This window comes from Callorhinus ursinus, unplaced genomic scaffold, assembly GCF_003265705.2.
Source record: "Callorhinus ursinus isolate GAN/ISIS: 27379988/994484 unplaced genomic scaffold, GSC_fseal_2.0 scaffold3, whole genome shotgun sequence".
NCBI lineage: Eukaryota > Metazoa > Chordata > Mammalia > Carnivora > Otariidae > Callorhinus > Callorhinus ursinus.
The window spans coordinates 34,178,243-34,191,116 of record NW_027397065.1 but is presented as its reverse complement, the minus strand read 5'-3'; the positions used below and the strand labels follow the sequence as shown (position 1 = coordinate 34,191,116).

The 12,874-nt window shown below is 36.8% G+C and overlaps 1 long non-coding RNA gene across 1 annotated transcript in view; it reads right to left on the bottom strand.

The window, feature by feature from the left end:
* Nucleotides 1-2,070: 2,070 nt before the first annotated feature.
* LOC141371927 (uncharacterized) overlaps nt 2,071-12,874 on the bottom strand; it is a 36,448-nt gene continuing 25,644 nt past the window's right edge. The window contains exon 3 of the long non-coding RNA XR_012377277.1: nt 2,071-2,391. This is a non-coding gene — a long non-coding RNA (uncharacterized lncRNA). The remainder of the gene's footprint in view (nt 2,392-12,874) is intronic.

Below are 12,874 nucleotides of genomic sequence, written 5' to 3'. Positions count from 1 at the left end.
GAATCATGGAACACTACATCAAAAACTAATGATGTATTGGGGGGAGGGGGATGGGTTATCCTGGTGATGGGTATTGAGGAGGGCACGTTCTGCATGGAGCACTGGGTGTTATGAACAAACAATGAATCATGGAACACTGCACCAAAAACTAATGATGTAATATATGGTGATTAACATAACAATAAAAAAAATTTAAAAAAAAAACTAATGATGTATTGTATGGTGACTAACATAACATAATAAAATTAAATTAAATTTTTAAAAAACCTCTTAGTTTTACTTTGGGATATTATTGAAGTATATTTGCCTACCTATTTGAGATCTCATATTCAAGTTCATTTCCATTTTTCCATTCTTGAGTTTATGCCTCTCATAATTCCGCTGATGTCTGTCAAAGACATGAGCTGATGGGCAGAGAAGGAACCTAGGGACAGGTAGGATTGGGAGTATCAACCATTAACCAGTCCTAGACCCGGCTCCCAAGACCAGAAGTTTAGGATTCAGGTTCAAAAAGAGTATGGAAAACTCAGCCTAGATCCAGATTTGAACTAATATCTAAAGGTGTTCAGTCTGGCACAGGGCTGCAGATAGAGGCAGAGTTGGGTGGGCTCTTTAGTAATGGTCTTAGGGGATCAGGCTTCTCAAAGAGGAGTCCGAGGCAGCAGTTGGGACTAAGAAACCTGAGATAATAAAAATGTCAGGGCAGCATCCAAACTGCCTCAAGTTCAGAATAGTGCTCTCTTCTCCATGATACACAGTAGGACGCTGTAGGTGATTTTTATTTATGGCTTGGGAAGTCAATCTCATACTAGAATAGAGAAAGCCTTAAGAATAAAACAACAAAGAAACTCTACATATGTTTTAAATTCTCCTTTCTTTCAATAGAATAGTCAGAGGAACTAATAACTCCATCATAAAATCTCACACCTAAATGAACTAGGAATAGAAATCTTCTTATCTCTGTTTAAATGGATCTTAGCCTGAAAAATACTACCAATTTACAAGGGTTTGAATATGTTTTCCAGCTTGAAGGAATTCAGCCCAGACAAGCTACTTCTCTATTTAATAATATTTTTCAGAGGCAACCCAGCAAAAATATGTATTTATTCATAAATATACAGCAGGGAGTTCAAAGAACTTCTAAGTAGTAACTATAGTTAGAATTATTCAGACACCTCTTTTATTCGCTTGATTTGGGAGCAAGATACTAATAGTGAGTCATGAATATGATTAGTATAGCTCATGATGTCAATATATGGTAAGAGACTTGTTGTGGCTTCCTCCCATGTAATCATATCTCACAAGAAAATGGGATATATTTTCCTGACTATAGAGTCTGAAAGGAAGGAGTTCCCACAAAGTTTGCTTGCCTATCACATCAAAAGGATGAGTAGGGTTAGCCTCTTCTACAAAAACGTCCGTATCTTTAAAAAAAATACATGGAAACAGCAGAGCTATGAAAATTAAATGCTTACAATATCAAAATGCTCTTTTTTCTCAGTTGAGAATGCACTGTCATGATGACAATGAGGAGCATGATAATGATAATCTTACCTTTCACTGTGAAAGTGAAAGGTAAGATTATTTCTCATATTTGAGTGCCCTGGCCATAAAGTAATCAAGTGATATGATATGGAGACTATGAAATCATATTTACCATGAACCTTTCTTTTTTGGGAACTACCTGAGAGGGCTTTCTCATTCCTGTGAAAACAAGAGCTCTAGGCAATCAAATGGAAATAATTTTGAAGTCCAGCCTCAATGACAATGTTTTAAGTATCAGAGTAAAGGGCAATGTCTGAAATTTATGTAGGTGATGTGCATCTGTCACCTGTTTCAATGAATCTGGCCTAACAATGGCTGGTTGGCCAAGAGAGAATGTAGCAGATACTTCAATGAAGATAGAAAGTTCTTGATTAGTATTTACTCTAGTGGGGTTTTTCCAAAACTGGTTTTTTTTCCAGGACATTAGATTTTAATAGGAAACAGACAAAGTATCTCAAATCTAATCAATAAATGCAGGAATGTTCACTTACCCTTTCAAATTTATTGTCCACAGCAAGTCAGCCTCTTGTGTTTTGTTTACTTAACTTTGGGCATTCTCCTATCAAAAGGAAGACCACAAGAGATGGAGTACACTGGAAAATGCTCCAGAACTCAAAACACCTTTGTGGCTTATTCTATGCAATGGTGGAACTGGTGCTAACAGAAGACACACTTTTCAGGAGCTCCCTCAGTTCTGTTAGTTCCATCTTCACTGACGGTTTGCCTCTAACTGTGGCTCAGTTTGCTGCACAGCTTATGGGCCGACTCTTCCTTCAGTGGGGAAGACCTGTCCTTGCGGGCCCCCGGCTCACGTGCATGCGGAAGGATTTCAGGAGACGCAAGAATCTGGAAAGAGATCGAAGTCATCTTTCAGGAACTGACTTTAATTCAGTGATAAGACTTTTGTATTAATTTCTACCTTCACAGAGGTGAGAAATGCCATTACTTAACCATGCGATGGAGACTTGAAATAAAAAGATGTATTTGACTTAGGGAGTTGTATGGTGTACATAAAAATGAAAGGAGGCTTATAACTGAATTTCTCTTAAACACCTGATTTAGACTTCTTCCATCAGTATACCTGAGATACAAGAAATGAAATACCATATCAAATATTTATTAAAAGCCTAATGGAACATAGATCATCTTAAGGTATAAGCAGAAAGAGAATATTTGTCAGGAAAGCAGAATACCATTCCACCAACAAGCACAGCTTTCTCTGTCTTCTCTGAAAATTCTGTCTTCTCTAAAAATGTTCACAGAGTTGGACCCTTATAAAATGTCCTTCTTTGCTTATCCAGGTGGTTCCCTCTCAGGTAGTTCCCAAAAAAGAAAGGTTCATGGTAAATATGATTTCATAGTCTCCATATCATATCACCTGATTACTTTATGGCCAGGGCACTCAAATATGAACCCTTGCTTGCATTTTCAGTAAATCAAGGCAAAGATATTTGACTATTTGGAAATTTCAGCTCTCTTGAGTCAGTTAAGGCACCCATCTAAATGAGACACTTAATATAAGTGTGCAATCTTGGACAAATGACATCTATGTTGAGTATTCAATATTGTTCAGAAAGTGAATATATTATAGTGGAGAAGAGAAAGGTAGGAAGATGAGTAAGTAAAAGTAAAGAGTTAAATTAGAAAACTTAGAGGAAAAGAGAATAGGCTGATGAGACCTTTAAATAAACAAAGAAAGGCAGAGAAGATGTTTATATTCTTGTGACCACAAAAATAAGCATAACCAAGAGCACTGTTAGAGTCCAACCAACCAAAAAGACCTGAGGAGGTCCCAATGAGATGGAACTCTGGTCCCCATTCACAATCCCCTGGGCATGTGGACCTCCTCTGCATGCTAATTGCATCATTATGAGACAAGCCAAATGCAAATGAAATAAACAATAATTTGGGGCAGAACAACATGTGGACTAGGCAATTTCTCCTTAGAGACAGATTGTGAGAGGAGTTTTGCAAGGTCCATGAAACAAAGGATGAGATCACAATATAAAAGAATAAACCAGGCTTGAGTGCTCAGACATTTCTCAAAACCTGTAGATGTACTTGTCATAACTTGCTCTGAGTTTGGTTTTGGTCATGGTCATAATAAGCCAAATACAATGGGCCTTCTTTTATCTGAACTATCACACTTTAAAGTGTGCATGCCTTTTGACCCAGAGAGTACATTTTTAAGGGTCTATCCCACAGAAATATTTGTACATGCACACAAAGACATATAAACAGGGATTTTTCAATGCAATATTAAATATTCTAAAATTGGGACAATCTATATGTCCAGGAATAGGAGAATGCTAAATAAAGTATGATATATATATTAGGAGCAGAGTGTAGTGGTTGGAACAAAATCTTCAGAACCAAAATGCTTGGGCTTATGTTTCAGCTCCACTGCTCACAGTTATGTGACCTTGGCCAAATTGCTTAGCTTTCCAGTGACTCAGTCTTCCCCAATGGCAAAAAGAAGACAAATTTTCCTTGTTTGTAGGGCTATAGTGAGAATTAAATGAGATACCTCTCTAAAGAGCCAGAACATTACCCGGCATATAGTAGGTACTCAGTACATGTTAGCATGATTCTTATTTTAAATACAGAATTATGTCACATTTAAAAATAGAATCCAGCTGTAGCTCCTGCCATAGAAAACTCTGCAAAATACACTGTGAGGTCAAAAAAGATAGCAGAACAATAAGTGAAGGATGATTTTATTGATTATTTAAGTGTATATAGGCAAACATGCCTGTGTATGTACATAAAAGCATAGAAGAAAGTGTGGAAGAACCAGCCAATAGCAACAATTATCTCTAGAGAATGAACTGGATTGAATGGAAAGAGGAACTGAAAGGAGATCAATTTCTTCCTCTCTATATTGCTGCATTTGAGAAGCTTTTTTGCAAACATAGATTTTTATTTTACTTACATACTTTTAAAAATACAGGTGACCCCTGAACAACACAGGTTTGAAGTGTATGGGTCCACTTACATGTGGACTTCTTCAATAAATATACTGGACTTTTTTTTGGAGATTTGTGACAATTTGAAACAACTTACACACAAACCATATGCCCTAGAAATATTGAAAAATTAAGAAAAAGTTGTGTATGTCATGAAAACATAAATTATATGGACGTACTAGTCTGTTTTATCACTTACTACCATAAAATATACACAAATCTATTATTAAAAGTTAAAATTTATCAAATCAAAATTTATCAAAACTTACACACACTTACAGACTGTACATGGCATCATTTGCAATCAAGAGAAATGTAAACAAATGTAAAGATGCAGTACTAAATCATAACTGCATAAAGTTAATTGTAGTACATGCTGTACTACTCTAAGAATTTCATAGTGGTGAGTTCAAGTGCTATAAGTATCCACTTAAAATGCGATATGATGCTGATCGTATCCGTGTGAGCAGTTCATCTCTCTGGTAAATTGAGTATTGCAGTAAAAAGTGAATTCTCATGGTTCTTGCATATTTTTCATTGTGTTCAGTGTAATATCGTAAGCCTTGAATAACACCATGGGTCCCATATGAAATGCCATTAGTGATGCTGGAAGTGCTCTCAAGAAGCAGAGCAAACTCATGACATTACAATAAAAAGATGAACTGCTTGATATGTAGCATAGATTGAGGTCTGCAGCTGTGGTTGCCCACCATTTCAAGATAAATGAATCGAGTGTAAGGACATGGTCAAAATAGAAAAGGAAATGTGTAAAACTGTCACTGTAGCTACACTAGCAGGTGCAAAAACCTTGCACTTTTTGTGAATTACATTTTTATCTTGTATTAAAAATGCAGCTTGTATATGAGTACAAGATTGCTATAAGAAAGGCATGCCTATAGAATCTAATATGATTTGAGAAAAAGCAAAGTCATTATGTGACAACTTTAAGCAAAAAGAAGGTAAAGGATCTAAAGCTGGAGAATGTGATGCCAGCAAAGGATGGTTTGATAATTTTAGAAAGAGGTTGGGTTTAAAAAATGTCAAGATAATAAATCACCTTCTGCTGATCAAGAGGCCCCAGATGAGTTCCAAAGGCCACAAGAAACCTGTGTCAACAGGTTTTTAATGCAGACAAAAGTGTCCTATTCTGGGGGAAAAATGCCACAAAGGATATTTATTACTGAGGAAGAACGGTGAACACCAGTATTTAATGCAGGAAGGGATAGGCTAACTCTATTGTTTTATGCAAATGCAGTTGGGTTTATGATCAAGACTACCCTTTTCTACCCTTATCTATAAAGTGGTTAACACCCAAGCCTTAGAGGGAAAAGATAAACACCAGCTGCCAGTATTCAATTGTACAACAAGAACTGGATAATGAGAACACTTTTCCTGGATTGGTTGTATCAATGTTTTGTCCCTGAAGTCAGGCATACCTTGCCAGTAAGGGACTGCCTTTTAAGTTCTTTTGATATTGGACAGAGCCCCTGGCCACCCAGAACTCCATGAGTTCAACATTGAAAGCAATTAAGTGTTCCAATTGCCCCCAAACACAAATTTTCTAATTCAGCCTCCAGAATGACACCTCAGGGTGTCAAAATGACTTTTAAGGCTCATTATACATGGTACTCCATGGAAAGAATCGTCAATGCTATGGAAGAGAACCCCGTAGGGAGAACATCATGAAAGTCTGGAAGGATTATACCATTAGAGATGCCATTCCTGTTATATAAAAAGCTGTGAAAGCCATCAAAGCCCCAAACAATAAATTCCTGCTAGAGAAAACTGTGTCCAGATGTTGTGCCTGACTTCACAGGATTTACAACAGAGTCAATCAAAGAAATCATGAAAGAGATTGTGGGTATGGCAAAAAAGGTGAGAGGTGAAGGGTTTTAGGATATGGATCTTGGAGAAATTCAAGAGCTAACAGACACCACACCAGAGGAATGAAGAGAAGACAATTTGATAGAGATGAGTACTTCTAAACCAGTGACAGACAATGAAGAAGATGACGTAGAAACAGCGCCAGAAAACAAACTGACAGTTGACAACCTGACAGAAGGGTTCTGATTATTTAAGACTGCTTTCGGCTTTTTTTTTTTTTTTTTTTTTTTTTTTTACAGCACAGAGCCTTCTATGAAACAGGCACTGAAACTAAAGCAAATGGTGGAAGAATTGGTACTATTATATAGAAACATTTCTAGATAAATGAAGAAACAAAAAGTCAGAAATTACCACGTAGTTCTGTAAAGTTACACCTAGTGTGCCTACTGCTCCTGCCTCCCCTTCCACCTCCTCTACTTTTTCTACCTCTGCAACCACAGACGCAGAAAGACCAACCCCTCCTCTTCGCCTCCTCAGCCTACTCAACATGAAAATGACAAGGATGAAGACCTTGAAGATGATCCACTTTCATTTAATGAATAGTAAATAATCATCATGCCATACAGGCAATAAACTTACCTGTTGTGTATGCATGTGTGTATCTTCATGTGAAAAAACTGACAACTGTATAGCAAGAACTGTAAGAGACATTTTTGTGTCATTATCATCACCTAAGTATTATTCATCACGTAGAACACTGTGCAAGACTTGTATGGAAACGGATAGCCTATCCTTACATAGGCACAAGGTGAGTGATATTTAGTATAAAATTAATAATGTGTTTGTTTTCTTACTGCTTTATAAATTTGTTTTCAAAGAATTATATTACTATACAGTATGCCTGCCCGCCCCCCTAGTTAGAGAAACTCTGTATCAGCCTATCATCAGAGGTGTTTTTTAAAAACATGTTAGCAATGTTTCCATACTGTATTATGAATATGACTATAATACTCTCTGCCATAGAATTTGTATAACCATTCATTAGTGTATAGGCTAGGCCACCATGAAGCAATTATACTGATTACCCTAGGCCACCATAAAGCAATTATATTGCTGCTTCTTTGTTATCAATGCATGAATTGTTATACCTGTAAATAAATACTTTTCACATTCTTTTCATTTTTGATGTCTAGTATTAGTAATACATAGAATATCTACAGTGTTTTATATGACAGTATTGATATAGGTACTGATAGACAATCCATCTTGCAAACAGATGACATAAATTTACAGTATCAATAAATATAGTACAGTACTATAAATGTATTTTCTCCTCCTTATAATTTTCTTAATAATATTTTCTTTTCTCTAGCTTACTTTATGGTAAGAATACCATATACAATAAATATAAACATATAAAATATGTGCTAATCACTGTTCATGTTAATGGAAAGGCTTCTAGTCAACAGTGGGCTATTGGTAGTTAAGTCTTGAGGGAGTCAAGGAGTCAAGGTTTTATGCAGATTTCCAACCATGCAGGTGGTCAGCACCCCTAACCCCTGCATTGTTCAAGGGTCAACTGCATATACTTCTGAAAATAAAGTAAGAAGACAACTAATTAAGTAAAGATGCAATAAGAACAGTGAAAACAATTCTGAACAAGTGCATGTTTGCAGTGCTTTAACAATCCGAGTTTCCAAGGAAAAGGGAAGTAGGATGTTCTCCAAACATCATTTTCATCAACGTCATTAACTCTTACTGCAGTAGGCAGCATTCTAAGATGGCCCCAAGATTCCTGCCTGCTGGTGTATTTGTGCTGTGTAATGCCCTCCTTATGAATGTGGGTAGGGATTGTAATAAGGGGATAGTCACTCCTGTAATTGTGTTATGTTACGTGAGACTCTCTTGTAGCAGACAAGAGCAAGATTCTCCTGTCGGCCTTGAAAAAGCAAACAGCCATGTCTAAACTGCCAGTGGAGGGGAACATGTGACAAGAACCTGAAAGTAGCTGAGAGCTGTCCCTCTGCTAGCAAGCAAGAAAATGGGGATGTTAGTCCTATAATCACAAGGAACTGAATCCTACCAACTAGTGAGTGTGAAAGAAGACCCTAGTCTCAATGAAGTCATAGCCCCAGCTGTAACACTGTAATTTCAGACTCATGAGAGCCTTAGCAGAGGACCTGGCTAACCCACACTAGGACTTCTGCCTCAGGGAAACTGTAAAATAATAAATATGTGTTGTTTTAAGCTGCTAAGTTTGTGGTGATTTCTTATGCGGCAATAGAAAACTAATACACTAGCAATTTTTTCAAATATTTACATTGTTTGGTTAAATATTTAGAGACTCTCTCAATCAAAAACAGTGAACAGAGGTGTTGGTGAGATGGATTAGGATAGTCAGATTCTACTGTTAAGAGCAATGCATTTCTGAGTGAGGACAGATACTGTGAGATATTATTTTTTTTTAAGATTTTATTTATTTATTTGACAGAGAGAGACACAGTGAGAGAGGGAACACAAGCATGTGGCGGGGGGGCGGTGAGAGAGGGAGAAGCAGGCTTCCCGTGGAGCAGGGAGTCCTATGTGGGGCTCCGTTCCAGGACCCTGGGATCATGACCTGAGCTGAAGGCAGACACTTAATGACTGAGCCACCTAGGCACCCCGTTGTGAGATATTCTGAGTGAGGACAGTGAGGACGTGTGTGTGTGTGTAAATGTATATATAAAAACATACATATGTGTATGTATATATGTGTGTATGTATGTGGGGAACAGAGAGAGAAGACAAATGTGGAAAAATGTTAAAAAACTGGTGCATATTGATAAAGTATATATAGGTTTTCACGTACCATTCTTCCAAATTTTCTACAGTTTCATTTTTTTTTCAAAATAAAAAGAGGAAAAGAGTAGACAAAGAAAAATGATGTATTATTAACAATGAAGACAAAAAACTGATACTGACTTCTCAACATAAACAATGGAAGTCAGAACACAATGGAAGCATATCAGGAAAACACTGAAAAAAAACCCTATCAATTCAGCCACATGCAGAAGAATGAAAATGGACCATTCTCTTACACCACACACAAAGATAAACTCAAAATGGATGAAAGACCTCAATGTTGAATCCAACAACATCCTAGAGGAAAACATAGGCAGTAACCTCTTCAACATCAGCTACAGCAACCTCTTTCAAGACATGTCTATAAAAGCAAGAGAAACAAAAGTAAAAATGAACTTTTGGAACTTCATCAAGATAAAAAGCTTTTGTACAGTGAAGGAAACAGTCAACAAAACAAGGAGGCAACCCACAGAATGGGAGAAGATATTTACAAATGACATTGCAGATAAAGGGCTGGTATCCAAGATCTATAAACAACTTCTCAAACTCAACACCCAAAAAACAAATAATCGTCAATAAATGGGCAGAAGACATGAACAGATACTTCTCCAAAGAAGAGATACAAATGGCCAACAGACACATGACAAGATGTTCAACATCACTAGCCATCAGGGAAATACAAATCAAAACAACGAGATACCACACCAGTTAGAACAGCAAAAATTAACGAGAGGAAGGTGTTGGCAAGGCTGTGGAGAAAGGGGGACTCTCTTACACTGTTGGTGGGAATGCAAGCTGGTACAGCCACTCTGGAAAACAGTATGGAGGGTCCTCAAGAAGTTAAAAATAGAGCTACCCTATGACCCAGCAATTGCACTACTTGGTATTTATCCCAAAGACACAGATGTAGTGAAAAGAAGGGGCACATGTACCTCAATGTTCATAGCAGCAACGTCCACAATAGCACATCTAGATGTCCATCAACTGATGAATGGATAAAGAAGATGTGGCATACACACACACACACACACACACACACACACACACACACACACACACTGGAATATTATGCAGCCATCAAAAATGAAATCTCACCATTTGCAACGACATGGATGGAACTGGAGGGGACTATGCTAAGTGAAATAAGTCAAGCAGAGAAAAGACGATTATCATATGGTTTCACACATATGTGGAGCATAAGGAATAATGTGGAGGACAACAGGGGAAGGGGAAGGGAAGGAAAACTGAATGGGAAAAAATCAGAGAGAGAGACAGACCATGAGAGACTCTGGACTCCGGGAACCAAACTGAGGGTTACTGAAGGGAGAGGGTGGGGGGATGGGGTAACCGGGTGATGGGTATTAAGGAGGGCACGTGTGGTGATGAGCACTGGGTATTATACACAACTAATGAATTGCTAACACTACATCAAGGGGCGCCTGAGTGGCTCAGCTGGTTAAGTGGCTGCCCTTGGCTCAGGTCATGATCCCAGGGTCCTGGGATCGAGCCCCACGTTGAGCCCCTGGCTCAGCAGAGAGCCTGTTTCTCCCTCTCCCTCTGCCTGCTGCTCTGCCTACTTGTGCTCTCTCTCTGTCAAATAAATAAATAAAATCTTAAAAAAAGAAACACTACATCAAAAACTCATGATGTACTATATGTTGGCTAATTGAACATAATAATAAACATAATAATAAAAAATAACTAAAACAAAGAAAAAAATAATAAAGTAATCACTAATACCAAATAGAAACCAAAAAAAGAAAAAAATCCATTCCAAAAAAAATAAATAAAAACCTGTCAATTTATAATTCAGTGTCCAACAAAAAATTTTCTTTAAATATGAAGGCAAAATAGACATTTTCATACAAATAGTGAAGGGAAGAAGAAGGGAAATGATCCTAGATTGAGGCACAGAGATCCACGAAGTAATGAAGAGCAACAGTAAATATGTGAATAAATATATATAAATACTAACTTCAGAAACAGTAGTAATTTATTGTAGAGCTACTGTAGATTTAAGACTATAAACTTAAAACCTCTCACAGGACTCTCTAGCAATTCCCTAGTCATGACTCAGTGGAAAAAGGACTAAGGAAATAACCGAGTGTAGGGGCTAAAGGTCAGATGCCTGCATTAGGTAGCCTACATATGTAAATGCAATGGGACTCTATTGTTCCTGAGACAAATCTGAAAGCAAAATATCGCAAATCTCAATTATCTGCTTCCAAAGGACAGTGTGATAGTGCATACAAAACTATAGGAGACATGAACCATGTATTTAAACTATGAGTTTCAGACTCCTTTTCAATTAAGTATTTTACCCAGGTTTAGGTAAGTAGCAGATTAAATTTTCTTTCATTATTTTTCCCTCTAGCATAGGGCAAATAACAATAACAGTAATAAACAGGAGCAACAAAAAATAAAATAAAATGACATATCCACATACACACACAACTTTTACCCCAAACCAGGAAAAAAGAAAAAAACAAAAAGAAACCTGAACAATTTGCAAATTTGTCCTATTTTGAACACTGAACCAGGATTAGAAAAGGATATGAAAAACTTAAGCTCAGAGCTCTTAGGATGGGAAGCATTAAAAAAAAAAAAGTTTATTATTATATTTGCCTTCTCCATCACCTTGTTAGTCATGTATTTTTATATTATCTTAGAGTGGTTTTCCTAGAAATTAGAATATTTATCCTTAACATATTTAAATTTAATATAAATAAGTACTTTTGCTAATTCCCAAGAAATTCAAGCATGTTAGAAGACTTTAACTCCATTTCCTCCTTCCTGCTGTCTTACTTCTGTGCTATCATGGTCAGATATATATCCCATAAAAGATACTTGGTTATTTTTCTATTAGGTTGTCTTTTTTCCTTACAGAGCTATATAAACTTTATTTATAACATTCCGGATATTAGTCCTTTTTTAATTTTACATAGCGTAAATATTTTCTCCCAATCTATGCTTTCTTTTTTTAAAATGGAGGTATAATTCATATACAATATATATGATTGATATACAATAAACTGCACATATTTAAGGTGATGAGTCTTAACCTATTCATACACCTATGAAACCGTCACTACAGTCAAGACACTGAACACACGCATCATCTCCCAAAGTTCCTTCGTGCCCCTGTGTAGTCCATCCCCCCTCAGACACCTTCTCCCCATCCCATCTTCAGGCACCACTGGTATGCTTTCTGCCTCTACAGATTATTTTGCATTTTCTAGAATTTCATATGAAAGGAATCATATAATATGTACTCTTTTTTGCCTGGATTTTTTTCACTCAATGTAATTATTTTGAGATTTATTCAGGCTGTTGCTTCATGCCTTCTTATTGTTTCTCTGAGTAGTACTCCATTGTATGGACACACTAACATATTCACATCCTGACAGACATTTGGGTTGCTAATACTTGGTATTAGCAGTCTTTTTAACTTTATCCATTCTAGTTGGTGTGAGGTGGTATCTCATTATAGTTTACATTCTCCTGATGACTAATGCTATTGAGCGCCTCTTGGTCTGCTTATCACCTAAAGTGTCTTTTTGTGTCTTTTGCCCATTTTTAATTGGGTTGTCTGCCTTCTTATTATTGAACTGTGAGAGTTTTTTGTAGATCCTGATAAAATTCCTTTATCATATAAGTGAATAGTGAATATATTTTTCCCAGTCTATGACTAGTCTTTC